Raw genomic sequence first — 22,228 nt, 5'->3', positions numbered from 1 at the left:
TTCTGCAACCACAGTCCACTCAGGAAGTGGCTGGGGATGGTGAGGTTCTCTCTCAAGACCGCCCAACCTAGCAGACAACCTTCCTCAGTAGAGAGGATATGTCAGGCGATGGGGTGAGCAGACACACACATTGGGTTCATAGACAGAGTGAACATGGCAGCTGTGGGAAGCATAAGTTCCTGGGTAGCTGCCTGGCTACCACTGCCTCCCGCATTCTTCTTCCTGAGCAGGCCAGTCGACCATGCACAAGACCAGGGCCGGGCGCCTCCACCTCAAAGGACATCCCAGCTACTGGTTACCTTATCACTCTGACACCCACTATCTCATGCCCTTGCTGCCATGCCAGCCTGGAACTCTTCGCTGCAGCCAACCAGACTCCCCACATGGCCACTGGATGCCACTTTCACTGTCCTGCAGCTGGACCCCAGTTACTTCTGCAGGATGAAGATGCTCACTGCTGGACACTGCCTGTTGTTGCTGCCCCTGCTTCTGAACTCTTATGGTGCCACCACCATTGTGCAGCACTCAAACTTCCAAACTCCAGATGGACTCCAACAATGCCCACCAAGGCCCCAATTTCATCGTACTTTACACCACACCTGGTGCCTGACCCCTCTACTGAGGATGGACACCTGATGCAGCTGCATGTTGCTCCTGCACCTGCCAGACTCTGGAGCTCCGCCCTGCTGCCACCAGACTTTAACATGGATACTAGACAGTGACACTCAGTACTGGGGCCAACTTCATTGCAACTGCCAGAGTTTGGTCCATTATGTTTTTGCCAAGAAGCCCCTCTCCATAAAGAAAACGTGCAAGGCAAAAAAACAAGTGCTGATGGAGAAGCTCTTGCAAGTTATCTAGAAGGTCTTGCTAAGCTATTCGATGAAGATGTGTTGTGCTTGAGGTATTGGTGTCTGAAGTTCAGTTATGGCAGTGGTGGCAAAGACAACTGAGGAGTCTGTAGGTGGCAACGTCAAGCCAGGCATCCAGAGAGTTGCATTCTCATCCTCTGGCAGTGGCAGGAGTCTGGTCCCAGTGCAGTGATGGTGGCTGCGGCATCACTGGTGGCCCTGTGGGGACTCCAGTGGCTTCAGTGTGGAGCTCTGTTAGCGGTGATGGTGACAGCTTGGGACAGCAGGCCTCAGAGTCAGAGGGTGACTGGAGGCTGTGATGGCCTCTGCAGTGGCTCCTCGAGGCAACTGGTATTGCCCCTTGTAGGGCCTGCCTGCTCTGGAGGAAGGGCACAGGAGGCGGTGGTAGCCAGACACCTGCTGAGGACCTTTTGCTGCCCACAGCTGCCATGTCTCGCTCTGTCCATGAGCCCACTGTGTGTGTCTGCTCACCCCATCGCCTGATATACCCTCTCTACTGAGGAACTAGGTTGTCTGCTAGGTTGGGGCGGTCTTGAGAGAGAACCTCACCATCCCCAGCCACTTCCTGAGTGGACTGTGGGTGCAGAAAGCAGAGGTCCTAGGACATCTTCACCCCCAAAGTGCATTTCTGTGGCTGGGGGTGGCAGAAGACCAAGACAGAGAACTCGTTGCCCTTAGACTCCCACTGCCACCTGTGCCCTCCACCTTGTCCCAGCCCAGGGATGCACTTGGAGGGTGAGGATTTTCTAGGCCCCCCCACCTCCCACCTCTGCACTCTGCTACCCCAGCCCAGGGGAGATGTAGCTGGGGAGGGTGGGTGCCTTCTCCAAAGGCTGCCCCAGCTGGCAGCAGGCCTACTCATCCCTCAGAGGCTGCAACTCAGGGAGGGGCAGGGTGAACTCAAGGATTAGGTGAGCAGCCTGGTGGGCTCCAGGCCAATGCCAGGCATTGCTGGAATGGGCAGCATAAGGTCCTCAGCAGGTGTCTGGCTACCACCGCCTCCTGTGCCCTTCCTCCAGAGCAGGCAGGCCCTACAAGGGGCAATACCAGTTGCCTCGAGGAGCCACTGCAGAGGCCATCACAGCCTCCAGTCACCCTCTGACTCTGAGGCCTGCTGTCCCAAGCTGTCACCATCACCGCTAACAGAGCTCCACACTGAAGCCACTGGAGTCCCCACAGGGCCACCAGTGATGCCGCAGCCACCATCACTGCACTGGGACCAGACTCCTGCCACTGCCAGAGGATGAGAATGCAACTCTCTGGATGCCTGGCTTGACGTTGCCACCTACAGACTCCTCAGTTGTCTTTGCCACCACTGCCATTAGTGAACTTCAGACTCCAATACCTCCACAGATTCCAAATGCCAAGTCTTCACTGCCCAGGCTCCTGCCCATTGTTGTCCTCCAAGCCTGAGTGCAAAACATAAGACTCTTCCTTTAATTTAAAGAGTACAGACCATTACTGAGTCATTAATGGTTCTAACTTCAATATTGTGTCTTGAAGAATAAGAGGATGGTGAGCCATGATCTGTGGAGCAATAAGAATGTACATATTAAGGTTTTTATCTTATATGAGTGGGATTTGTAGTGCCACGTGACAGTTAAAATAGATCATAGTATGAGTTATAATGGCCTAAAATCTTCAACACTCATTAGTGAGTCCCTCCTGCTCCATAACTGGGGCATCTATCTCACCTCCTTCTGGATGGCCTGTTTGTATCCTCTCTCACAGCACCTATGAGCTCTGCATGGGCTCCATCAGCAGCTAAGCAGTACTGGTGGTGGCACAGCCTGGGGAATGGATTAAGCACTTTTAGGTCAACATAAAAGAATGCCACTAAAAATACTTACAATGCCATAAGAATTAGCATCACAAAAAATAAAATAGAAAAGGCGAAAGATTTTATGATCTGAAGAGAAATAAAATAGATGGTGCAGCCAATTTGGAAAGCAGTATGGAGATTCCTTGGAAAGCTGGGAATGGAACCACCATTTGACCCAGCTATTCCCCTTCTCAGTCTATTCCCTAAAAACCTAAAAAGAGCACACTACAGGGACACTGCTACATCGATGTTCATAGCAGCACAATTCACAATAGCAAGACTGTGGAACCCACCCAGATGCTCTTCAATAGACGAATGGATAACAAACAATGTGGCATTTATACACAATGGAGTATTACTCTGCATTAAAAAATGACAAAATCATAGAATTTGCAGGGAAATGGATGGCATTAGAGCAGATTATGCTAAGTGAAGCTAGCCAATCCCTAAAAAACAAATGCCAAATGTCTTCTTTGATATAAGGACAGTAACTAAGAACAGAGTAGGGACGAAGAGCATGAGAAGAAGATTAACATTGAACAGGGATGAGAGGCGGGAGGGAAAGGGAGAGAGAAGGGAAATTGCATGGAAATGGAAGGAGACCCTCTGGGTTATTCAACATTACATACAAGAGGAAGTGAGGGGAAAGGGAAAAAACACAAGGGGGAGAAATGAATTACAGTAGAGGGGGTAGAGAAAGAAGAGGGGAAGGGAGGGGAGGGGGGATAGTAGAGGATAGGAAAGGCAGCAGAATACAACAGACACTAGTATGGCAATATGTAAATCAATGGATGTGTAACCAATGTGATTCTGCAATCTGCATACGGGGTAAAAATGGGAGTTCATAACCCACTTGAATCAAAGTGTGAAGTATGATATATCAAGAACTATGTAATGTTTTGAATAACCAACAATAAAAATTTAAAAAATAAAATAAAATAGATAATCTCAGAGGGGAGGGAAAGGATAGCTGTGCTGGGGGTTCTGGCACTGGGTAATGCTCAGGAGCTCACATGTGGGAGATGCCTTTGAAAAGTTTAGAACTAGGGAAGTGAGGATACATTCTAGGAGATTGGAGGACTGTGGCCTAATAGTTTCTTGACCTCCTGCCTCTATTGTTTTGGAATTTATATTGCTGCCAGGAAAGATGGTTCTCTTTCAGAGGATGGGATGGCAGCTTGGAGCACCATATGTACCATACATATATACCAAGTGGAAGATAGTGTTCAATATCCACTGACTTGCTTATTGGCAGCTAAGCTTCCTCCTCTTCTTGAAGGTTCAGTGGCCACTGGTGGCTCCATATCTTCCTGTGTGGTCAATGCTGGTGTCGGACCAACCTCTGATTTTGAGGGCTATTTCTCCTCCTTCACAGGGAATGTGATGATATGCTCTTCCAAATGTGAGCAAGTAACTTGGGCCACAGCTGCTGGAGGCAATTATATCACTTGATATGGTGCTAGAGCTGCGGGAGAAAACATGACTGACTTTCCTTGGGCCTTTCCGAATTCACACGAGAACCCTGCCTCTGCGAATAGTCCTGGCCCTCCTCCACAATTGGCCATCTTCCCAGACTAGGTTCCACCAGCTGAAGGATGTCAGAGTTGTGTGTCTTGGGAACATATGGCAGATCCCAGGGGCACCAGCTGAGATTCCTCTGCACACACCTTCAGTCATCCGCCCCAGACCCCATCATCAGAGAGCTCAGACTTACAGGATCTGTGTTCTTCAGCTGGGGAAGCACATGGAAGTTCCCCTCTGATTCAGGCATAATGATCAACAGGAAGGTCCTGAGAAGCTTCAGGTTGTCCAAGTCTTGGGACCTCAAAAATATTCTGGATAGAGGTACAGCTGCATTTTGATGATGGAGCAGAGGGTGCTGTGGAATGTGGAGTGAAACAGGGAGTCATGATGGACAGGGCCTCTCTTTTAACTGGAACCTCCCAAGGTCCCTGCATCATGGGTTCCCAAAGAGTAGCCAGGCAAGTCCATGCACCAGATCAGAAGGGCAACCTGTGAGGCACATGTGTGGGGAAGGGGCTCCCCACACTTGCTCTCCGGTCTCTGTACAGAAAAGTAGTGGCAACCTGGGTTTGGATTGGCTGTGTTGGAAAGGGATCCCCACAGGGCTTGGCTCTGAGGCCCCAACCACTACTCTGTTCCTTTGGTGCCCAGAATCCAATGCAGAACAATGTGTTCTTTCTACAGGGTAAACCCCAGAGTTGAGTCCTCTGCAGGAAATCACACAGGGTGGAAATTGGGATTTGCCCAGCCATCATTTATAAGAGCTCCCCATGAAACAGGAGCCCTTATAACAGGATTTTGCGGGAGGATTTTGTGTCCACTCCTTATAACAGGAGTGGACACCTGGCAAATAGTAAGCCTGCAGGCAGCACTTAAGACCAAAGACAGGCACAGGGGCAAAATCAGCCACCTCTACTGCAAGGGGCTGTGCTCTAAATGCAGCTGCTCTCACCCCTTCAGTGGGGACATCTGTGGCTTGCCTGCTTGGCTTTCATCTCCCTGTCTCATCATTTACCCTTGAATATTTTTGGTGACTCTTTCTTTCTCTCGCACAATGATTCAGCCCCTCCAGGCTTGACCACTGAGATCAATCCATCCCACCATGATGGGCAGAAAGAAGCAGTGTCCCAGGCTGGCCCATGACCTTCACTATCATCATTAGGACACTGTCTTTTCCTCCAATGCCAAACTAGAAGATTGTGTCTCTAAAGCTGCTTGGCAGCATGCCACCACCCCCAGAGACAGGGTGGGCAAAGAAGGCAGTGTCAGGAGATGGAGAGAGGCAGTGTCCTGATGATGACACTGCAACCTCTGGATAAAGCTGTGCCTGAATCTGTAGTGTTCAGCCCACAATTCCCAAACATGTGAACTAAAGCAACGCACTTGTCAGCCTTTCTTTCTCCTGTAAAGTTATGCTTGTTTACTTATTGATCTAGCTAACATTGTTAGGGTTTATCCAATTTGAAATGTGGACCGATGCTTTGCTGCTTCATAGCTGTCTGGCCTTGGCTCAAGTCCTTAAACCCTCAGAGCTTCAACTTCCTTGCTAATAAAGAGGAGTTGCTACTTTCACCTACACCGGAGGAAGTCAGCCTTGTGGATTATAGGAGACAAGGCAAAGCACTTAGGATTGGTGTTTGATGAACTGAAGATTCTATAATTCTAGTCTACTAATTAAGCATAATTGACTGAAGAATAACTACAGGGAATGCTTTCAAAGGCCCCAGTATCACTGAGTGTCTGACTCCTAGGGCCTCAGCTATCTGATTTTTCAATGTGGCCTCGGTATGGCAGCAACTGTTGCATTCCATAGAACACCCACAATCTGAGCTCCTAAAATATCAGGAACAGAAAAAGCATAAAAATATGTATCTTCCATCTTCTCATATCACTAAAAGAAAAACACAGTGACCCATCTGAATTTTCAACTCTGAAACCCCTCCCCCAAGGGCTCAGGACAACTCCATGGCAGGATCAGGAGGCTCCCCCCAAAGAGCTTGCCCCTTTGGATATCAAGAAATACCCCTTGCATTCAACGTATAGCACAGCTCTGGGGCCTGCAGCACCCCTACCAAGGGCTTATCCAGGTGATCAAGCTCATGCTCTGAGAGCATCTGCAAAGTCATCTGTAAGCAGAGGGCAGAAACTGACCCCCTGCAGCTGAGTCCATCTTGCTCCCACTGGAGTGAGCGAAGCAGTCCTTCCTGCATACAGATGGCACCACGAGAACAGGTCAGCAACACTGCTGCACAAGGGAAAAGAGACTGTCATTCCAGAGGTTCAGGTGCTACTAAATGGGCAGGACCACAATTTGAACCCAGGACTGTCTGATTCCAAACTCTGGCCCTTTGCCAACTCCAGCTCACACTCCCAGCATAGGTCACAACCACCTGTGGGCTGTTGGTTGCAGCTGCAGAGCAATGTAAAGCACGGTTTGCAGCCAGATCCCTGGGTGAACCACTCACTAGCTCTGTGACCTTAGGCAAGATACCTGCCATGTCCATGTCCCAGTTTTCTAATGCACCAGTGAAGGTGTGTTGTTCACTCCACAGAGCATGGGGGTGGTTAAATGAGATTGTCTATTGAACAGCTAGGTATCATATGGTAATTTTTTGTTTTGTTTGTTTGTTTTTATGCCTTTATTTACTCAGGATGTCTTTAACTGAATCCTGGGCTTCCTGGAGGGGAGCAAGCCTTATCAGCTGCTGTTTTATGATATCTTAAGTACAGCCTTGGCAAATTCCAGGGAGGACCGGTCACAGAGCGTGGTGCCAGCTGGTGGCTAGAACCTAGGGCTCACCAGAGGTGGTGGTCAGCTCTAGAACCTCCTGTGCTTAGAAAGCAGGAACAGGGGGATGTGAGCAGGGACTTTTTAGGAATCACATGGTTGTTAGGGACAGAGGCCTGGGAACAAGGCTCAGGCCATGTCCTGTTGCATCAGGTGCCCGAAGCATTAGCAATTTTGCAGGCCCCTGGGGGTGACAAAAGTGCCCTTTCCTACTTGTTAACCCATGACAAAATCCTCGCCCAAGCTACTACAGCACCTCATGAGGCTTCTGCAGGGAGACCCAACAGCATGGCACAGGAGACACAAGCAAACAAGAAAGCCAGGCCCCTCTTGCCACTCTCACTATTGATAACCAGGAAGATCAAGGCTACCAGACACCCAACACTATCCAAAGCTCCCAGGAGCTGTGCTGCCAGAGTCCTGAAACAGCCTCAAAACACATCATATGGGTGGGACTGCATTATTCATGAGAAGCTCTGCCCCCATGAGCCTACACACAGGCTCAACTGAGTCAATCCTACAGGACTCAAGGGACCCAGAAATGTCCTTCTTGGAAGTTCTGTGCCCATTCAATGAACAAGGATTCTGCCAGCCTTACTCTGAATGCTGAAAAGTGAAGGCTGAGCCTGGGGTTCCCAGCTCAGAGGCAAAATTCTGCAAAGAATAGGCCGAAGTTTCCTCTTTGGCCTGACACCCTAGTGACCGTGCTTCCTTCCTACTGGTCCCTGATACTTCCATGTTCCTCCTCTGGTCCAAACTCCCCCAGAGCTCCCATCTTACCCAGGGTAAGGGCCAAACACCTCAGCAGCCACGAGACTCTGCAAGGTGGACCCTGTTCTTTCTCTGACCGCATCATCACTCTCCTTCACTCTGCTCTGGTTTCATTGGCCACCTTCCTACTCTGTCTTCCCAGCTCAAGATCTTGCAGGTGTTGATAATTCTGCCAGGAACACCCTTCCTGAACAAGCGTATGTCCTCCCTTCCTTCAACGCTCTGCTCAATCATTATCCCCTCAGCGAGGCCAAGCTGACCACCACCTCTGGTGAGCCCTTTCCCTGTCTTTCTGACCTTTATTTCTGCCATGGAACTTACTATTTATCTACCTGTCCTCAGACTGGATTGTACTCTCAATGAAAGCATGTGAGTAAGTGCTCAATTTGCATCTGCACGGGGAGGGGAGCCTCAGTGGTGCTCAGTTCGTCTACCACATGATGCCACCCCTAACACACACACACACACACACACACACACACACACACACACAGACCAGACTGGCCCAAAATGTCTACACCATGCAAGATCTCGAGCTGACAGCTCACAAGATGCAAACATGGCTGCAAAGGGGTGCCAAGCTGAGCAATGGTGGGGGGTGACAAGAGAAGGGCAAATCTCACACATACATACACACACACACACACACACACACACAAATCATAGCCTTATTTATTCATATATACTCATGCATTACACTAAACAAACTCACAAACACAGTTCACACCGATTCACATGCAATGTCAGGAAATGCACTTGGACATCTGCAGACAGATGCACATACATTCTCTTGCTCACACACTGCAGCCCAAACTCCACACATATGCACACCACACACACACACATACACACACACAGCCATGTGTGTACCCATGCACACTCAGTCCAGACCTGCAGATGCCATCCTCAGCCCCACCACTATAAATGTTCCCTACCTCTACAGGGACCTCAGAGGTGACTAGCTATAAATCCAGAGGCTGGACTAATCTCCACCATGGCCCAAGGGACAGTAAATGGGCAGCAGGGCAGCAGAAGTCTGTTTGTCATTCTCCTGTGTAAGGTGGTTAAGATGATGGGATGCTGCCTCCCAATGGAGCAGTCCACAGACCTGAGACCCCCAAGAAGTGGCCTCTGTCTCCTGGTGGTGGTGGCTCTGGGTACTGCGAATGTGTGCGTGCAGGAGGGAGTCTTTTTGTCCCCAAACTGAACCTCTTCTTTGCTGAACACTGGGCCCTTTTTGGCATGGTCCTCCCCAAACAGGCCTACCTGTCCCCAGGAGCTTGTCTCTCCTTTAAGGCCCCCTCACTGAGACCCACACAACTGTTCCTGCACAACAGGGGGTCCCAACCAGACACCTCAAGGTATGCCCCCAACCTGGAGGATCTTCACACTGCATCCACCCATGCACACAGCTTAAAGACACCACAGGTACCCCATACCTCCAGCCCCAGAACCCTAAACACATGGGTCACCCCTCCAGGCCTCCAGAGGTAGATGCTCATCCTGGGTGTGCCTGCCTACAGTGTGGCAGCTCCTGTCACCAGGGAGCACCCCTCCAGGAACCATTGGCCCCCACCCAAGTTGGCTGTGCCTTCCCAGATGTGCGGCCTGCACCTACCTTCTTCCTCAAGGTCAGCAGCAGCTTCAATACTCTACAGCAGCTTCTGCCTTATGCCAGGTCTTCATCTCTAGGGGACAAGCCGGTGGGCATGGGTGACCACATGGTAGGAGCATCCAGGGCTGTCCACTCCCCAGCCCACCTTGACCTTCCTTACCTGAGGGAGCAGCAGCCATGGCTCTCACAGCATCCTCTGAACAGAAAGGGATGGGGGACCCTTGGGAATATGTGCCTGGTAAGGGCAGTGTGTTTGGTGTGCTACCACTCAGGTGGGCATGGGTAGAGCCAGGGACTGCCAAGTTCTGAACTCAGAGCCAGGTGCCTCCCACTACAGTTGGACCATTCACTAGGAGGGCACCATCACCTAAGATCAGCTTGGAAAGTGTTGGGAAATTTTCCTGGAGACCAAAGCCTTCCTCAGGATCTGAGGATCTCCTCACCTGATCCACGCTGTCCTCACATGGACTCATACCAGCATCACAGAGCAATGGTGCAGTAGCTTAACCACAAGAGGCCTCTGCTTCCTGCGGTGTCACTTCAGCGCCCTCTACTGAGGAAGCCGACAGCGTGCACTGTGTAAATGGGAAATGGTGTAAAAGCCAGGCTATGGTGGAGGAGCAAACACTGAAGGAAGGAAGGAAATAAAATCGGAGCCAACATTAATGAACTTGACAACAAACATAACAACACTAAGGACCAATGAAATCATTGTTTCTTTAAAAAGGTAAACAAGATTGAAAAGCCCCCATGCTAAAATAACCAAGAAAAAAGCAGAGCCCCTTTCCATTCAATTTTCTACCAGTCTTGGGCATTTAGGTGAAGTCCATTGCCAATATTCAAAACAATATGGCCCTCAAATTGGGCCCACTATTTTTGGCAGCTCTTTCATTTTCAGTCTCTTTTGGACACAGAATTGGCACCCGAGTCACATCTTTTTTCTGTCATAAGCATTCCAATTCCTCAGAAGAGCTGTCTGGATAATTGCATACACATATCTGTTCCAAAATGAGATTTTTGAAGGGACAAAACCAATGTCCTTCAGTGCTCAAGAAAACCTCTTCTAGTGGTAGGCACTTCCCTACCAACTGCAGGAGGAAGTAGAGAGGCATGACCCACAGACCCTTCTGTCTACATCACACCACAGGAACACCAGAGGCTCCCCACTCTCTTGACAAACAGAGAACTCCACTCCTTCACACTGTGGAACTCAATGCCCAGGGTCAGTCCTCACTAGTCACAGCTAGAGATGCAACAAGGAATAGAGGCAATGGAGTGCATCTGGAGTGAAACTCAACACCACACACCAAACCATCCTTAGCTGACTGCACCAGGAGAAGGCAGATGATAAGAATGGATCCAAAACAAATGTGAGACACAACTGGGCATGGCAGTGCCTGCCTTTAATCCCAGAAGATGGGAGGCTGAGGTAGGAGGATTGAAATTTCAAATCCAGCCTCTGTAACATAGTGATGCCCTATTCAAATTAGTGATAGCCTCTCTCAAAATGAAAATGAAAAAAAAGTGGCTAGCTCAGTGCTTAAGCTCCTCTGTGTTCCATCCTAGATTAAAAATATATAAATAAAGAAATAAATAGCAGAGACACATCCATCTCAGCGGCAGGGCAAATTTAGCACAAATACAAGAAATTTCACAATACAAGGAAACCTGACACGTCCTACATTCTATAACTTTCTTGGCACTGATGCCAAATATTTGAACTTGCCAGACAAACTATGCAAAACATTAATCTTTTAAAAATATCAATGGAATCTGAGAGAATTCAGCTGAAAGATTGAAGGGGTTTAAGGCAGAACATGAACCCAGAGAGAGAATGTTAGAAAAAGAACCAGACTTAAACAATGAGTCACAATGGCCGCCAGAAGGAACTTTGATTTGAAACCCTGACTGAATTGGACAATTTTTGTTGCTGGACAGGAAAGTGGGCAAAAACATTCAGGCTTTTTGAGATATGATCCTGTCCCCTTCCCTCTACTCTCTGCTCTGTCCTCCTCTCTGTTCTATCTGTTCTCCTGATCCAGTCTTCCTTGCTAGGAAAATCCCAAACTCCTTCCCATTGTTCTTCAACCTCTCTTTCCACATCCTCAGAACCACCCGAGCTGCTCTCAGCCCTACCTTACCTGTCTTCCCCCTCCCAATACACACCAATCTGCTCCTGCCACCCCTCTTACCCCTCCCACCCCTCCTCCTGCCACCACAGCTCCTCCTCCCTCGCTCCATACAACTCCCTCTTCTCCTGCAGCCAAGGCTCCTCTGCCCACCTCTTCTACTGACACAACCTTTCCCCTCCCCCTCCATCTCTCTCACCCCCCTCCTTCCTCCTCTCCTGAATCCATGATTACCTCCACCCACTCACCCCTCTTTTCTCCTGTCAGTGTCCACACCCACTCCCACCAGACCCTCTTACCAGATAACCCAAAGTTCCTTTGTCCCTTCAGGGAAGTGGCTCATGCTGAAGGGATTGTCCAAGTACATGTCCCATTCTCACTTCAAGATCTTTCCCAGATTGAAGAGCATCTTGGGTCCTTCTCTGCTGACATTTCTACTTATATTTCAAAATGCCAATACCTCTCTCAGACTTATGATCTTATCTGGCATGACATCTCAGTTGTTCTGTCCTCCATCCTTACCCCCATGAGTGAGCCCACATCTAGCAGACTCAGTCAACCTATGATATCAGAAAAAAGCTCAAACAAGCTGAGGAGGGCCCTCAGAACCCTATCCAATATCTGGTGAAAATGGCCTTTAAAGTTTATAATGTCCAGGAGGAGTCAGCTGAACTAGCTAGGTAGGCTCAATTACAGGAAAAGGTAACACTTCAAACCCAGGCCTTACCAGAGCCCTGAGGCCTACAACTCAAGCAAGAGCTCCATGGAGGTTCCATCATTCCTCTACACCATGTACTTGCTTCAAATGTGGATGCAAAGGTCACTGAAATCACCAATGCCCAAAGCCACACCCTCCTTCCAGGCCATGCCCTATCTGTAAGCACACAGAACATTTGAAGACTGACTGCCCCATGGTTGGCCCTTCCTTGTTGCCTCTACATCGGAGTATGACCAGCTAGGTGGAGCCCAGGATAACAGTTCAGGTAGTGGTTAAGTCCACAACCATCCTTGTGGACACAGGGGCTACCTATTCGTTCGTGCCTGCCCACTCTGGGCCTGTGTTTTCTTCCAAGGACTCAGTTATGGAGATTGAAGGCAAACCCTCCTCCCCAAACTGAACTGCTCAGCTGATCTGTGCCCTGAAGGGACACCCATTCACAAACTCTTTTCTAGTCATTCCATCCTGTCCGATTCCTCTCCTAGGCAGAGGTGTTCTCAAATTACTAAGAGCCACGGTCCAAAATACATCCAGAGAATACTACCACCCATGTCCTTCTTCTGCCTCTAATCTTTACCTCTCTAATAACCAGACAGTATCTACTGTGCCATCGTCCCCTGATCTAGTCGATCTCCAGGACTGGGACATCTTCAAGCCGGTCATAGCCTCCCACCACAAGCCAGTACATATTTAGCTGAAACTGCAAACTAAACTTCCTTTATGTCCCCATTTTCCCATCTCCAAAACCTATAGGGAGCAATTTAAACCCATTATAGACTGCTTACTTGCCCAGGGACCCCGCTTTCCTACTGACTCCCCCTGCAACACTCCCATATTGCCAGGATGCAAACCCTCAGGAGCCTATCACTTAGTCCAGAATCTTCGCCTAATGAATGAGACAGTTATTCCCATCCACCTGGTGGTTCCCAACCCTGACACTCTTCTTTCTCATGTCCCCCCTTTGAGCACTCACTTTATGGCCTGGATCTTAAAGATGCCTTCTTTATAGTGTCCCTCCATCCTGACTCTTATTAGCTCTTTGCCTTCACATGGGAAGGTATCATCAGCTGACATGGACAGTCCTACCCCAAGGCTTCAGGGATAGTCCCTATCTCTTTGGGCAAGGCTTGGCATGGGATCTAACTGCTTGTGACTTAGGGGGCAGCACACTCTTACAATCTTACAATATGTGAATGACCTTCTATGCGGTTCATCATTCAAGGCTTGTGAACTCACACTGCTCAGCTCCTCAATTTCCTGGGGTCCCTGGACTCTTGGGCCTCTCCAGCCAAAGCCCAGCTTACTACCTCTTCAGTTAACTATTTAGGTGCACTTCTCACTTCAACCTCTAAAAGCCTCACATCAGACAGAATTCAAGCTCTCCATGACCTACAACCACCCAAAACAGTGGAATACATCCTCTCTTTCCTGGGTCTGGCAGACTTTTTCAGGCATTGGGTTCCCCACTTTGCACTTCTTACCAACCCCTTATACAAGGCCACTAAGGAGACCCCTCATTGGACCCTCACCTCCCCTAAGCTAGTAGCCAATTCCTTTCAAAAGCTCAGGAATGCTCTTACATATTCTTACACTCTCTCTCTCTTCATAACCCTAAACACCCTTTCCACCTCATTATGGATGAAAGACAGGGTATCACCACTGGCCTGCTCACTCAGCCAACTGCACCCTCCTATAAGCCGATGGGATACCTCTTCAAGCAGCTTCACTCTATGGTTCATGATGACTACCGAGAAATGTTATAAAATTTTATGTTCTCCTGAGAAGACAACAAAGAGAGCCTAACTTATTTAAAGTTTAAAAATGTTTTACCTCTTTCCCTTAAGAGGGAATTAAAGGCTCTCTTACCTTGTCTGTTTCATGTTTCATATATAATGATAAATTACGTTCACTAGTTAATATTAATTTAAAAATACTGTATAATTTTTCATAAAATAATATTCAAGTAAAAAATTACGATTAGTTTCAAAATCAAAACATCTTGCCTAAGATTGAACAAGTGGTCACCATACCTAAGTTAAAATTCTTTCATATCATTCCAAGTTAAGACAATTATTCAAGTTTATTTAAAATTAAATTCAGAAGATAGGCTTTTGTTATAAAGATTACTCTATTCCTAAAGTAAACAAAAACACTATATATAAATAAGTAAATGTTTCAAATTATAAAAATTATATTCCTTAATTTATAACTATTATAAAATAGTAAATAAGTAAATGTTTCAAATTATAAAAATTATATTCCTTAACTTATAACTATTATAAAATTAAATCTTTTACTCTTATTAGTTTTATATTGTATTATCCTTACAAGTTTTAAAACTATTATCTCGTAAAAAGTTTCAAGATGGTGATATTAAAAGTCTCACTCCTGCTGAGTGACACATGGAGCTTCACTGGGGTGGATGCCCTGGCCAAATTGAATGCCCTCACAGGTCTTCAAGGGCTACAGCATGCCAGACTCACCATCCTATGGTGGAGGTGATAGGATGCCCAGTGGCCCCATGGAGTGGAGGCAGGGCCAGCTGAGGCGCAGCTGAGGGCAGCGGAGGACTGTTGGGATCTAGGCAGTGTCAGTCCTATCCTGGGTAGGGGGGCTGAAGGTGTTAAAGCCCAAGTGCATTCTTAGCGCTTTCTCACGCTTCTTGTTTCTCCACGTGGGCTGATGACCATGGCTCCAAAAGCAGAGATCAGATCTGGGAGCCAGTCTGGGCTCCCAGGGCTCACAGATGGAGTATGGGTGGACATCAAAGTAGAGGTTGGTTTTGAGGATGTGGTGCTGGTTCCCCCAGGAGAGCTTAAGCCTTTCTGTGTGGGCAGGCTTTGGGGGATGGCAGTAACTGTGGCCACACCAGAGGTTGCTTTCCCTGGGGTGTGCCTTGCATTCTGTCCCTTGGTCCCCATGGTGGTGCTCTGGCTAGGGGCACTGGAGGTGTTCTGTTGTAACTGTGCCCCATGTTGCTGCCGGTTGCTTGGGGTACCTCCTCTTTTGGAGGAGATACACAAGGCCTCAAAAGCTACAATGAGTTCAGGGAGCATGTCATGGCTCCCAGATCCTCTCGATGTCATTGGGACCAAAGGGTAACTAGAGGTATCTTTACTGGCTGTCCTGCTTGTCCCGCAAGGTGGGCCTAGGTGTTTCTGGGTGGGCAGGCTTTGAGGAATGGCAGTCAGGGTAGGAACATGAGTGTTTCCTTGCCCCTTTGTTCCCTTTTCTGTGTGTTTCCTCAGTGCCACGGTGGTACTGTGGCTAGGGGCACTGGAGGTGTTCTGTACCAACTGTGCCCCATGTTGCTGCCTGTTGCTTGGGGTACCTCCTCTTTGGGAGGAGATACACAAGGCCCCAAAAGCTGTAATGAGTTCAGGGAGCAAGTCTTGGCTCCCTGATCCTCCTGATGTCATTTGGACCAAAGAGAAACTAGAGATACCCTTTGTAGTGCTTGTCTCCTGAGGTGAGTTTTGGTGTTTCTGGGTGAGCAGGCTTTGAGGGATGGCACTCAGGGTAGAAGTTCTACTGTTTCCTTGCCCCTTTTTAACCTCTTTTGTGTTTTTCCTGGGTGCCATGGTGGTACTCTGGCTAGGGGCACTGGAGGTTTTCCGTTCCAACCTTGCCCCATGTTGCTGCCTGTTGCTTGGGGATTCTCCTCTTTGGGAGGAGCTACACCAGGCCCCAAAGGTTGACATCATTTCAGGGAGCAAGTCTGGGCTCTCTGATCTCCTTGATGTCACAGGGGCCATAGGGAGACTAGAGATGCCCTTTTCAGTGGTAGTACTTGTCCCCTGAGGTGAGCTTAGGTATTTCTGGGTGGGCAGGCTTTGAGGGATGGCACTCGGGGTAGGAACTCCACTCTTTCCTTGCTCTTTTTTACCCTCTTTTGTGTGCCCTCTGGGTGCCATGGTGGTGCTCTGGCTAGGGGCACTGGAGAGGTTCTGTTCGAAACTTGCCCCATGTTGCTGCCTGGTGCTTGGGGTTTCTCCTCTTTGGGAGGAGCTACACCAGGCCCCAAAGGCTGACATGAGGTCAGAAAGCAAGTCTGGGCTCTCTGATCTCCTTGATGTCCCAGGGACTGAAGACAAACTATAGGTACCCTTTTCAGTGGGAGTGCTTGTCCCCTGAGGTAAGCTTTGATGTTTCTGGGTGGGCAGGCTTTGAGGAATGGCACTCGGGGTAGGAACTCCACTCTTTCCTTGCCCTTTTTTACCCTTTTTTGTATATGTTCTGGGTGCCATGGTGGTGCTCTGGCTAGGGGCACTGGAGGTGTTCTGTTGTAACTGTGCCCCATGTTGCTGCCTGGTGCTTGGGGTTTCTCCTCTTTGGGAGGAGCTACACCAGGCCCCAAAGGCTGACATGAGGTCAGAAAGCAAGTCTGGGCTCTCTGATCTCCTTGATGTCCCAGGGACTGAAGACAAACTATAGGTACCCTTTTCAGTGGGAGTGCTTGTCCCCTGAGGTAAGCTTTGATGTTTCTGGGTGGGCAGGCTTTGAGGAATGGCACTCGGGGTAGGAACTCCACTCTTTCCTTGCCCTTTTTTACCCTTTTTTGTATATGTTCTGGGTGCCATGGTGGTGCTCTGGCTAGGGGCACTGGAGGTGTTCTGTTGTAACTGTGCCCCATGTTGCTGCCTGGTGCTTGGGGTTTCTCCTCTTTGGGAGGAGCTACACCAGGCCCCAAAGGCTGACATGAGGTCAGAAAGCAAGTCTGGGCTCTCTGATCTCCTTGATGTCCCAGGGACTGCAGGGCAACTAGAGATACCCTTCGTAGTACTTGTCCTTTGAGGTGAGCTTTGGTGTTTCTGGATGGGCAGGCTTTGAGGATTGGCACTCGGGGTAGGAACTCCACTCTTTCCTTGCCCTTTTTTACCCTCTTTTGGGTGTTTTCTGGGTGCCATGGTGGTGCTCTGGCTAGGGGCACTGGAGGTGTCATTTCCCAAACTTGCCCCACGGTGCTCTCTAGTTTTGGGGGTTTCTCTACTTTCTGAGCCTGATATTTGCTTGCGTGATGTCCGACCCAAGGACAAGTCTCTCCTCCCATCTGCCTTTGAGGTCACTGAATGTGTCTGGGTGCTGCCACGAGGACCCACAGTGGAGTTTCTATGCTGGTCAGACCCAAGGGCTGAGTAGTTTAGGCTGCCCACGGTTGTTGGGCCCACAGTCAAGGGTGGCATCGGAGCTGCCCCTGGACCTGGAGCTCCTACGTGTCCATGCTGACGACAGCTGACAAAGCTAGGGGCTCCAGGCTTCATCCCACCAGGAACCCCAGAACTGGGTGGGACGGTGGCTCCAGGGGTGAGAGGCTGCTTCCCCTGCAGAATGTGTCCTCGCACCCTTGGAGCTGGAGAGCTGGAGCTTGCTGCAGGTGAGGGCCTGTGAGTACAGTAGGGCTTTGGGCCCTGGTGAGAGCGCCGGAAGCTCCTACCCAAGGTGGAGGGAGGCCCCAGATGTGGGGGCTGTGGAGGCAGAGTGGCGTTGAAGGGTGTGACCCCAAAGGGGGCCACTGGCTGTGCAGCCAAGCCTGCCAATGTGCTGAGAGAGGGCCTGGGAGGAAGGGCCAAAGCAGCAATTGGCAGGCTGGGGGAGAGCGGTCCTGTGAGATTGGTGATGGGAGGATGGCTCTGGGAAGAGACAGCAGAGCTGACCCACACTGGGGTGTGGGCCACCATGGTTGTGCTGCTGGGGGGATGGGGAAAGGTCTGGCTGAGGCCCACTGATGCCAGAGGCCTGGCCCCTCCCGGTGGAGAGGGGACCCCCCCATGGGCTTGTGGGGCCATGGCACAGCTGTTCCCAATGGCCTGGGTCTCACCCATCAGAAGGCCGTTGATGCGCTGCAGAGCTTTCTTCTTCTCCCTGTCTAGGTCCTCAGCCGTCACTGCACAGGCCAGTAACAGAGGTGGTGGCAGCTTCAGAGGCTCCCCTCGGCGGCATTGCAGGAGAGGAAACTTGCGTTTCCGTGGCCTACTGGTGTCTCCCGTGGGTGAGGACTTCTTCTTGGGAAATGGGTGTCCCGCCCTGCCTTCTGCCACCTTCTCACCCTGGGCCTTCTTTGGGGGAATCCCTGGGGATGAAGAACATCCCAGGGGCGGCTCCCCGTTGGATGGGTCTGGAGCCCTCCTCTTCAGGGCTTGGAGACCTTGCGTGGAGCTGTAGGAGCTGCTGATGGGGTTTCTTTTGGGGCAGGAGCTCATGCAGATGGCCCGGGAGCTCTCAGCTCTGTCTCGGGAGCTCTGGGTGCAGCGGTTACTCCACAGAGGCCCAGGCCTGGGCACAAAGGCAGCCACACAGCTATGGGTCCCCAGGGGCCTAAAAGCAGATGCTCTTCCAGTGACCTGAGGGCGCCCCCTCTGATGGTCTCTGTCTACAGGGTGCTCTGCTTGCTCAGCCACCACTTGGCCACTGTCTCCAGGGGCTGTGATCACAGTCCTCCCTGGGCAAGGTTCTTGGGCTGCTGGAAGCTGGCAAGGAGCCACTTCCTGCCCCTGCACCCTACAAGGCGGCTGTCTGAGTCTGCAGCCTGGGATGCAGGAATTCATGAAAGCTGCAGTTGACAGCAGCCTCCTCCTCAGGAGACCTGGCATGCGGAGGGAGGAGGCAATAGCCAAGTCTCCCAGAAAAGATCGCAGGGTCCGCAGGACCCTGGAAAAGCACCTAGCAGGCACATTGCGCAACCGCTGAGGAGCAGTTGCAGGATGGCGGCAAGATGACCTGCGAGTGCTGCCACCAGCCCAGGAAGCCCTTAGTAGCCAACGAGTATAGGGATGTCGTCGTCGGCACAGCCCATGACCAGGCTCCTGGTGGGACCCTTCTGGCATGTCTCTGCCCCTCAGCGCCAGGGGGCAGCGGTGAGCGACAATACTTGCTGTGAGAAGACTCCACGGCAGTCTCAGCGAAGGCGCTAGTGGGTAATTGTAGCCTTGATCTCAAGAAGGCCTTCTTCCGTTGCTCACGCAGCTTCAGGCTAAACGGCTGTCAGACCTGTTGCCAGGACGAGCTGAGGAAGGAATGAGAGCAGAATGTGAGGAAAACCGTTAATACTGGACGAGAGGCAGGCTTGCGCCAGGAACGGTCGCGCGCGTGCAAATTCCGCGTGCATGCAAATTCCGCGTGCATGCAAATTCCGCGTGCATGTGCAAAGTCTGCATGCACGTGCAAAGTCTGCATGCACGTGCAAAGTCCTTGCACCAGATGCGGAAGAAATAGGCACGTGCTGATGGGCTGAACTCCAATGGACGTGGGGGCAGTCAGAGGGCTGAGAAGGCTCTTGCTGCGGGTTGAGGGTAGCTCTTGGGGCGTGGAGCACTTGAGGGTGGGCGGGGCTTAGTTTGACAGCCAGGAGCTCTTGCAATGGCAGGAATCCCTCAGCCCATGCCCCGCCCCTGAGCTGTCAGAGTTCTGTCTGCTCTCCTGCCTGGGCCAGGAACTGTCGCGCGCGAGCAAATTCCGCGCACGTGCAAATTCCGCGTGCATGCAAATTCCGCGTGCATGCAAATTCCGCGTGCATGTGCAAAGTCTGCATGCACGTGCAAAGTGTGCATGCACGTGCAAAGTCCACGTCCTTGCACCAGATGCGGAAGAAATAGGCACAACCAATGGACGTGGGGGCAGTCAGAGGGCTGAGAAGGCTCTTGCTGCGGGTTGAGGGTAGCTCTTGGGGCGTGGAGCACTTGCGGACTAGGGTGATGAGCAGGTGTTTGGCTGGCAGTACCTGCACCTCCGGTACAGGGACAGGTCGGTGCCTCTTCAGGAGTGCTCTTCTCTGAAAAGGCGGCAAGTGCCATGGCCCCAATAGAAGCGCCCCCCATACCTCCAAGCTTGAAGCAGGGGGTAGCCTCCCTGGGCCTCTGAAGGGGAAAGCAATGTCATTAGATGGGCGGTGCACCAGCAGGTGAGCAAGTGGTGGTGGCATCTCCAGGATCTCGCTTGCTGAGGCTGGGAAGGACACCTTGTCCTCCCCTGAAGGTGTGAGCTAGTGTTTGTATCTAGCCTTGCTCTGGTGAGGGTGGGCGGGGCTTAGTTTGACAGCCAGGAGCTCTTGCAATGGCAGGAATCCCTCAGCCCATGTCCCGCCCCTGAGCTGTCAGAGTTCTGTCTGCTCTCCTGCCTGGGCCAGGAACTGTCGCGCGCGAGCAAATTCCGCGCACGTGCAAATTCCGCGTGCATGCAAATTCCGCGTGCATGCAAATTCCGCGTGCATGTGCAAAGTCTGCATGCACGTGCAAAGTGTGCATGCACGTGCAAAGTCCACGTCCTTGCACCAGATGCGGAAGAAATAGGCACAACCAATGGACGTGGGGGCAGTCAGAGGGCTGAGAAGGCTCTTGCTGCGGGTTGAGGGTAGCTCTTGGGGCGTGGAGCACTTGCGGACTAGGGTGATGAGCAGGTGTTTGGCTGGCAGTACCTGCACCTCCGGTACAGGGACAGGTCGGTGCCTCTTCAGGAGTGCTCTTCTCTGAAAAGGCGGCAAGTGCCATGGCCCCAATAGAAGCGCCCCCCATACCTCCAAGCTTGAAGCAGGGGGTAGCCTCCCTGGGCCTCTGAAGGGGAAAGCAATGTCATTAGATGGGCGGTGCACCAGCAGGTGAGCAAGTGGTGGTGGCATCTCCAGGATCTCGCTTGCTGAGGCTGGGAAGGACACCTTGTCCTCCCCTGAAGGTGTGAGCTAGTGTTTGTATCTAGCCTTGCTCTGGTGAGGGTGGGCGGGGCTTAGTTTGACAGCCAGGAGCTCTTGCAATGGCAGGAATCCCTCAGCCCATGTCCCGCCCCTGAGCTGTCAGAGTTCTGTCTGCTCTCCTGCCTGGGCCAGGAACTGTCGCGCGCGAGCAAATTCCGCGCACGTGCAAATTCCGCGTGCATGCAAATTCCGCGTGCATGCAAATTCCGCGTGCATGTGCAAAGTCTGCATGCACGTGCAAAGTGTGCATGCACGTGCAAAGTCCACGTCCTTGCACCAGATGCGGAAGAAATAGGCACAACCAATGGACGTGGGGGCAGTCAGAGGGCTGAGAAGGCTCTTGCTGCGGGTTGAGGGTAGCTCTTGGGGCGTGGAGCACTTGCGGACTAGGGTGATGAGCAGGTGTTTGGCTGGCAGTACCTGCACCTCCGGTACAGGGACAGGTCGGTGCCTCTTCAGGAGTGCTCTTCTCTGAAAAGGCGGCAAGTGCCATGGCCCCAATAGAAGCGCCCCCCATACCTCCAAGCTTGAAGCAGGGGGTAGCCTCCCTGGGCCTCTGAAGGGGAAAGCAATGTCATTAGATGGGCGGTGCACCAGCAGGTGAGCAAGTGGTGGTGGCATCTCCAGGATCTCGCTTGCTGAGGCTGGGAAGGACACCTTGTCCTCCCTTGAAGGTGTGAGCTAGTGTTTGTATCTAGCCTTGCTCTGGTGAGGGTGGGCGGGGCTTAGTTTGACAGCCAGGAGCTCTTGCAATGGCAGGAATCCCTCAGCCGATGCCCCGCCCCTGAGCTGTCAGAGTTCTGTCTGCTCTCCTGCCTGGGCCAGGAACTGTCGCGCGCGTGCAAATTCCGCGTGCATGCAAATTCCGCGTGCATGCAAATTCCGCGTGCATGCAAATTCCGCGTGCATGTGCAAAGTCTGCATGCACGTGCAAAGTGTGCATGCACGTGCAAAGTCCACGTCCTTGCACCAGATGCGGAAGAAATAGGCACAACCAATGGACGTGGGGGCAGTCAGAGGGCTGAGAAGGCTCTTGCTGCGGGTTGAGGGTAGCTCTTGGGGCGTGGAGCACTTGCGGACTAGGGTGATGAGCAGGTGTTTGGCTGGCAGTACCTGCACCTCCGGTACAGGGACAGGTCGGTGCCTCTTCAGGAGTGCTCTTCTCTGAAAAGGCGGCAAGTGCCATGGCCCCAATAGAAGCGCCCCCCATACCTCCAAGCTTGAAGCAGGGGGTAGCCTCCCTGGGCCTCTGAAGGGGAAAGCAATGTCATTAGATGGGCGGTGCACCAGCAGGTGAGCAAGTGGT

General features: G+C 51.3%; 1 long non-coding RNA gene across 1 annotated transcript in view; it reads left to right on the top strand.

Moving 5' to 3' along the window:
* Positions 1-19,260, top strand: part of LOC144257319 (uncharacterized) — a 222,216-nt gene extending 202,956 nt beyond the window's left edge. The window contains exons 5-6 of the long non-coding RNA XR_013344424.1: positions 18,110-18,228; positions 19,203-19,260. This is a non-coding gene — a long non-coding RNA (uncharacterized LOC144257319). The remainder of the gene's footprint in view (positions 1-18,109; positions 18,229-19,202) is intronic.
* Positions 19,261-22,228: the final 2,968 nt, after the last annotated feature.

The sequence above is a fragment of the Urocitellus parryii genome, chromosome 10, assembly GCF_045843805.1.
Source record: "Urocitellus parryii isolate mUroPar1 chromosome 10, mUroPar1.hap1, whole genome shotgun sequence".
Lineage (NCBI taxonomy): Eukaryota > Metazoa > Chordata > Mammalia > Rodentia > Sciuridae > Urocitellus > Urocitellus parryii.
This window is presented reverse-complemented; position numbering and strand designations above follow the sequence as displayed.